Genomic DNA, 7,640 nt, shown 5'->3' on the forward strand with positions numbered 1-7,640 from the left:
GGAACCAGTCTGTATGTGGGATCCGAACCCTCGGGCGGGAGCGCCGCCGCGCTTCCCAAGCAGCGCACTATCCAGTGCGCCACCGGGCCGGCCCAATACATTTCTTCTTTCAGATCCTGTATATCTTGTTTCATTTCATTGTGTAGTCTGAGTTTTCTTGTATCTCATTTAGTTTCCTTAGAGTAGTTTCTCTAAATTCCTTGTAAGTCATTTCAAGGACTTCCTATTCTATAGGATCTAGCACTTGAGAGTTATTATTTTCCTTTGGTGGCTATGTACTTTCTTGATTTTTCATATTTCTGGTATCTTTCCTTGGGTGTTTAGTCATTGTGGCAGGGGGTATCATGGTCCACTCATTCCACCCTGATGTCTGGCATGGATCCTGAAGGGACTGCCAATTCTGGACAGCAGGAACTAGCCTGGGCTGGGTTCCCACAGCGCCTGCCTGTTCTGGCTTGGTGGGCTCGGGGTGTGTGGGCCCAGTGGCTCTCAGGCCTCTCTAAGCAGTGGGACTGACCTGGGCTGGAGGTCCTATGGCACCTGCCTGTTTCTATGTGGCTGACCTGGGGCATGTGAGCCCAGCAGCTCTCAGGCCTCTCTGAGCAGTGGGCACTAGCCTGTGCTTGAGGCCCCAGAGCACCTGCCTGTTCCAGTGTGGCTGACTTGGGGCATGTGGGCCTGGCAGCTCTCAGGCCTCTCTAGGCAGTGGGGACTGACCTGGGCTGGAGATCCTGTGGCTCCTGCCTGTTCTGGCATAGCTCTTGGGCCTCCTGCTTTTTAATAGTTGCAAATTGGTTGATTTGTGGGAGAGCGTGACCCTAGAAGCTATCTACTCTGCCATCTTGACTGGAAGCCTGGTTACATAATATTATAAAATTTCTAATCATGAATTATCTTTTAAAGTAAATTCAAAGCAAAATGCAAACTGGGATATATATAAGAAAGAGTTAATATTCTTAATATATAAACAGTTCTAGCAAATCAATGAAACAAAGTCAACCACTCCAACAGAAAAATGGGTGAAGAAAATAACAGGCAGCATTAAAAAAAATGGCTGGAAAACATATGGAAAACATAGTCACTTTCACTAACAGAAACAGAATAATGGAAAAGAGATTATATATCATTTTTTACTCTTGAAAATAGCATATGTTTATGTAACTGTAGGGATCTCTGAAACATCTAAGTCTTATTGGTGGTAATGCAATTCTATATAAGATTTCTGGAGACCAGTGTGGGAGTGTATATAAAAACTTAATTATATTTGGCCTGATAACTCCACTTTCAGAAATTTAACCACAGGAGATAATTGCATAGGTTATAGTAATGTACGAGAGGTCTACGAATCATGGAAGAATTCATATTATCATTTTTTTCTTTTTATTTATTCATTTTTATTAGAATATTCATTGTTACAAATCATACTTATTCTTTATGCCCCTTATCCAATCTCTCCCCTTCCCCCTCCCCTCATATTATCTTTTAACTCCATTTTATGGGAACTTTTTGAAGTACCTTGTATAAGGATTTTCTTAAGTGTATTTAAACAATCTGTAAATGTCCCTACATATAAAACTGATTCAATAAATATATTATCTTTTAATTCCATTTTATGGGAACTTTTTGAAGTACCTTGTATAAGGATTTTCTTAAGTGTATTTAAACAATCTGTAAATGTCCCTACATATAAAACTGATTCAATAAATTATGGCACAAGTTATAGAACATAATATATCCAATAAAATAACAATATAGATCTGAGTATAATTCCCAGATAGCTAATAACAATGTAGTGGATATTTCAAGAGAACTAGAAGAGAGGATTTTGAATGTTATTACCACAAAGAAATAACAAATGTTTAAAATTATGGATATGCTAATTACACTTATTTGATCATTAAATGGTGTATGTACATGCATTGAAACATCACACTGTACCCCATAAATATATACAATTATCATATGTCCATCATAAATTTTTAAAAACATGCTCTTAACATATTTTTTGGTTGAGAAAAGCAGGTTAATAAATAGTATAAATATAGTCAACTGATCTTTGGCAAAGGAGCAAAGGCAATACAATGGAGCAAAGACTGTCTTTTCAACTAATGATGCTGAAAGAACTGGACATCCACATGTAAAAAACTAAGTCTAGATACAGATTTTATACCTTCCCAAAAATTAACTCAAAATTGATCACAGACCTAAACATAAAATGCAAAACGATGAAACTTATAGAAGATAAAATAGGGAAAAATCTAGATGATCTTGTATTTGGTGATGACTTTTTAGATATGACACCGAAGGTTCGATCCATGAAAGAAGGAATTGATAAGCTGGACTTCATTAAATTAAACTTTTCTGCTCTTCAAAAGACACTATCAAGAGAATGAAAAACAAGCTATAGTGTGGGAGAAAATATTTGTAAAAGACAGTTCTGATAAAGGACTGTTACCCAAAATATACAAAGAAATCTTAAAACTTAATTTAAAAAAACAAATAATCTGATTAAAAAATGGGAAAATGGGTCAAAGACCTTAACAAACAGTTCATCAAAGAATATACAGATAACAAATAAACGTATGAGAAGATGCTGTACGTACATCATAAGCTATTAGGGAAAAACAAATTAAAACAATGAAATACCACTTTACACATATTAAAATGTCTAGAATCCAGAGCACTGACAATGCCAAATGCTGGTGAAGATATGGAGCAACAGGAACTCTCATTCATGCTGGTGGGAATGCAAAATGATACAACTTTGAAAGACAATTTGGCAGTTTCTTACAAAACTAAACATACTCTTACCATACAATCCAACAATTGTGCTCCTTGGTACTTACCCAAAGGAGTTGAAAGTTTACGTCCACACGAAAACCTGCACATGATGTTTATAGCAGCTTTATTCACAGTTGTTAAAAGTTGAAAGCAACCAAGATATCCTTCAATAGGTGAATAGATACTTCTAAACAATGGAATATTATTCAACACTAAAAAGAAATGAGCTACCAAGCCATAAAAAGACACGGATGAACTTTAAATGCATATTACTTAAGTGAGAGAAGTGAATCTGAAAAGGCTAGGTACTCTATAATTCCAACTATATAACATTCTGGAAAGACGCAGAACTATGGAGACAAAAAGATCAGTGATTGCTGGGGGTTGGGGGAAGGGAGAGGGGGATGAATAGGCACAGAGGATTTTTTCAGGCAGTGAAACTATTCTGTATGATGCTATAATGATGGATACATGTCATTCTACATTCGTTGAAACCCATGGGATATATAGAGCACCAAGAGTAAACCCTAATGTAAAATATGGACTTTGGGCAATAACTATGGGTCAACGTAGGTTCATCAATTATAATAAATGTACTACTCTGATACTGGATGCTGATAATTAGGGAGAATATGCTTGTGTGGGGACGGGGGTATATAGATAAACTCTGCACCTTCCTCTCAATTTTGCTGTGAATCTAAATCTTCTCTAAAAAAAATTAAGTCTTTTAAAAATAGTAGATAAAGAATAATGATTATAGTATTATATATAATAAGTCCCATCTATGTATATGTATACACAGAAATACACAAACCCTTACAATTATGTATTAGTTCTGTCTCCCGTGGAAGTGACAGAAATGCAATCCAAACTAATTTAAGCAAATGGGAACTTTTTGGCTTAGACAGCTGAAAAGTATAGCATACGTGCTTGCTTTCAGGCACATCTTTTTCAGGGCTTCAAACAGGGTCATCAGGAGAAGCCAGTTTCTGTTTCCAAGTCTCTGGCTTCATTTCTCTGTGGTGGCTGTTTGCAGAACAGCCTCTCCCCTCATGGTGGCAAGTTGGCTGCCAAAGCCCTTGCCTTTCGTCCTTTCTAGTTCAGCACTAAGATGAAAGAAAGAAAATCTTTTTCTGATTATTAAATTGAAAGCACTAGGTTCATTGGGCCTGGCTGGCTTGACTTGGGACATGTGCCCGTACTCAAACCAACACTGTGCTCTAGAGGATGTAAGATGCCGACTGGCTTAGACCTGTGTGCTGTGTTACATGCTCCACCTGGAAGGATGTTACCTATAGCATGTGGCCTGAGAGTTTGCTGTGGCGAGGGGAAAGGAGGAGCCTCCCTAAAGGAAAACTGGCAGTGTTATTACCTGGAGAAGAGCAAGTGGATGCTGGGCCACTGAACGAACAGAAGAAATTTATTCTTTCATGATGGTTTCTGGACGTATTGTTTTTTCTTCCTACTTTTATGTATAAATTGATAATTTACCAATTTTTACTTAGCAAAACTATGAAAAACCATTAGCATGCCTCATTTTTATGTTTAGATAAATGGTAAATCTGTTTTCAATACAAATAACATAAAATATAGAGATATTTGTTTCTCTGTTTTATGCTATTTTTGTTCTTTTGTGTTTCTGCTTTGTCTTTCACTTATGTATCTTTTTTCCTACAAACCTCTCAGTATTACTTTTTTCCATTATCTTTCCATAGCTGTTATTCAAATTTCCAAAGTCACAGGCAAAAGAATCTGTGCAAAAGTGAAGGCATTTACCCTAGGAGATATTTCATATTTTAGACAAAGAAGTGTAAAAGTAAAGAAATATGAAGGTACTTGAAAAAGTTTGTGGAAAAATAGAATTAAAAGATAATATGGGTCTTTCTATAAACTTTTGAAGTAACTTCATATTTGTTGGCTCCAAAATGTTGGAGGAAAGCTTTAGGGGACTGGTCTTAAAGTTATATTTGCATAGCGAACATACTTTTTACATTGATGTTAAGTTTGTATGTGGTTGCAGGAGAGAAGTGTGGCTTTCCAAGACTATTTGATGTTGCCTTTGGTGAATGGTTAATTTAGATCAGTGCCTAGAAAACTTCCATGTGTGTGTGAGTCACCTAGGCATCTGTTAAAAATGCAGATTCTGACCAGTATGTCCATGTTGGTGCCCAAGGTTCATTATTTCTCACAGGTCCCAGATGATAAGGCTGCAAGTCCATGGACCACACTTTGAAAAGCAAGAATTTGGATATTTTCCCATCTATCTAGTAAAGAATTAACCCAGCCATATTCTGCATATTTTTTAATTAAAGTTAGAAATATATTAAAATATACTTTCATCTATTCCAGGTTTCTTTGTATATGCTACTATTTTTCAATTTAGGGCTAAAAAAATGTACAAAATTTGACTCTGTATTACCTCATCTTAAAAAAAAACGGTAGATATTTCAATCTCCTCCCCACCATCTAATGTAAAATTGCAAATCTGTTTTTACATTATTCCATAAGGGAAAAAATGCTTTTTTTGCTTTCTTAAATGCTATTTCTCTTGTTCTGGAACCAAAGATTATTCAATCCAACTTTCAGTTACACTGGGATTATATGGCAAACCCTTCACTGTTTGGGATTTTGATGATGTGCTCTGTCAAAGGGCAAACTCAAGAGCCATAGGGTTCTACTACTGCTGTCAACCAGTATGATTTATAGGGCAGAGAGAGCAAAATGCTAAGACTTCTCTTGGAGAAAAAGTACGTTAAAACTTGAATTTCCACTTGTGCAAAGTGGTGGCTCTTCCTCCTCATTGCGGGTTCATGTGACCTTGGGCAGCAGACACTGCCTAGCCCAAGCTTGCAGCACTAAATAATGTCTGAAGGACCAAGTCATTTAATCTGTCAAAGGCCAATTTTTGTGACTGCATATGAATTCACTTTAGGTTACAAACATTTTTAATGATTTTTATGTTTTTAAGCTTCACATATCCTCTTCAACTCCAGGACCCTTTGCCAATTCCTCTTTGCTCTACTAAAATGAATAGAATCAAATGAATTTAACCAAGGTCAAGAGCAAGAGTGTCTGCTTTGTTCAAAAGAAGAGTGTGTGTGTGTGTGTGTGTGCGTGCGTGCGTGTGTGCGTGTGCGTGTGTGTGTGTGTGTGTGTGTGTGTGTGTGATAGAAACACCTTCCTCCATGCCTCCATTGGCGTGCGTGCGTGTGTGCGTGTGCGTGCGTGTGTGTGTGTGTGTGTGTGTGTGTGTGTGTGTGATAGAAACACCTTCCTCCATGCCTCCATTGGTCTGCCCCTTTGACTTGCAGGGGTCTTGCAAAGTTTTTTTTTTTATTGTTGGTTATGAATATTCATAAGATACAAAGTTGATTGTCACCCCTAGTGCCCAAGATGTGAAGGCCAGATCCATACTGGCAGCATGCCCATTGCCACAAATTATTTGTACCCTGGGTCCCCCATCCAATTATCCCCAACTTCCTTCCCTCTCCCCCTTTCTTCCCCCACTCCATTTTGTATCCTAAGGTACGTTCTCTCTCTCTGCAAGTCCAATGCACCACTGTGGTCTTTCTTTCCTTCCTTCTTTCTCTCTTAGTTCCTACTTATGAGTGAGTACATGCAGTATTTATCCTTCTGGGTTTTGCAAGGTTTAAACTCAATACAAGTAAATTTCACATCACAACTTCTGGACATTTATGTGGACATTTTCTAGCCCTTGATCTCTCATTTGTAATGTTAAACCTAAGTCTTTTGTATAGCCAAACTAACACTCAAAATTGTTTGGCTGTGAGCAAATGATGTATTATCTATAAATATTCATTTAGTTTCTTGTGTATTTATTGAACTTTATGCCAGATCTGGAGGTAAAAAGTGAATGAAGTATTGGCATCTGAAATCTGTATTGTTTTACATCAATGTCATGAACTGTAACACATTTTTTAGACCTTTATATACTTCTGACAATAATGACTTCCATAAAATATTTTGTAGCATTATATCTCATTTTTTCTTTTTTCTTTTTTTGGAGTGGCTTCAAAGCCAAAAACTTGAAAACTCACTTAGCTTTTCTATGCAAAGCATCACGATGCTTTGAAATGGCAATGAATTGATCAATATGGAGTGATAGTTAGTACACTGTAGCATCAACATGACTTACAATGAAAAAATCTTTAATGATGTATATAAGTAAGTAGCACTGACTTTCTTGGAATTTGAAAATAATGCCAGTATTTGCAAAAAAAAGAAATCATAAAAACGGACCACACTGTCCTGGAACGTGGACAGGGCTTACAGCTTAGTGAGATTTAAGTGTAAAGCAGGACAAATTAATCAGAAACATAGATGTGCAATAGGCAGAAATGGCTGTAGGAGTGAAGAGAGAGGGCTGCAGGGGCTCATCGTAAATCTCCTTCTAGTTTTGAGAGTGTTGGAAGGAAGGTGGCTAAAGAGAGGCATCTTCCTTTGCAAAGGTCTTCAGGACATCATCCTAATCTCCTCTTGGGGAAACAGTACACACCAGTTTGCACTGGGGAGGAGGTGTCCATATTTCCTGGGGTCAGCTACTCATGAAAGAAAGAACCAGTCACTGTATTTATTCTGGATGAGTAATAAGAATTACCCAGAGAATAACCCAAGGCATACTAAAATAGTATAAATATCCACAGCAGAAGAAATTTTTGCATAAGATCCAGGGAATTAAAATGAGAACGTATATCTGAACAGATAATTTAGAGATGTGAAATGCCTATCAGCTCTGAAGTACCTGACAGTCCCACCATAAGTTCACTCAACAAGGATATATTTGTTAATTAAACATTTGGGAGGAGGGCAAGCTTTGAATTTGGCATTTATTTATGGTT

This window comes from Galeopterus variegatus, unplaced genomic scaffold, assembly GCF_000696425.1.
Source record: "Galeopterus variegatus unplaced genomic scaffold, G_variegatus-3.0.2 Scaffold4232, whole genome shotgun sequence".
Lineage (NCBI taxonomy): Eukaryota > Metazoa > Chordata > Mammalia > Dermoptera > Cynocephalidae > Galeopterus > Galeopterus variegatus.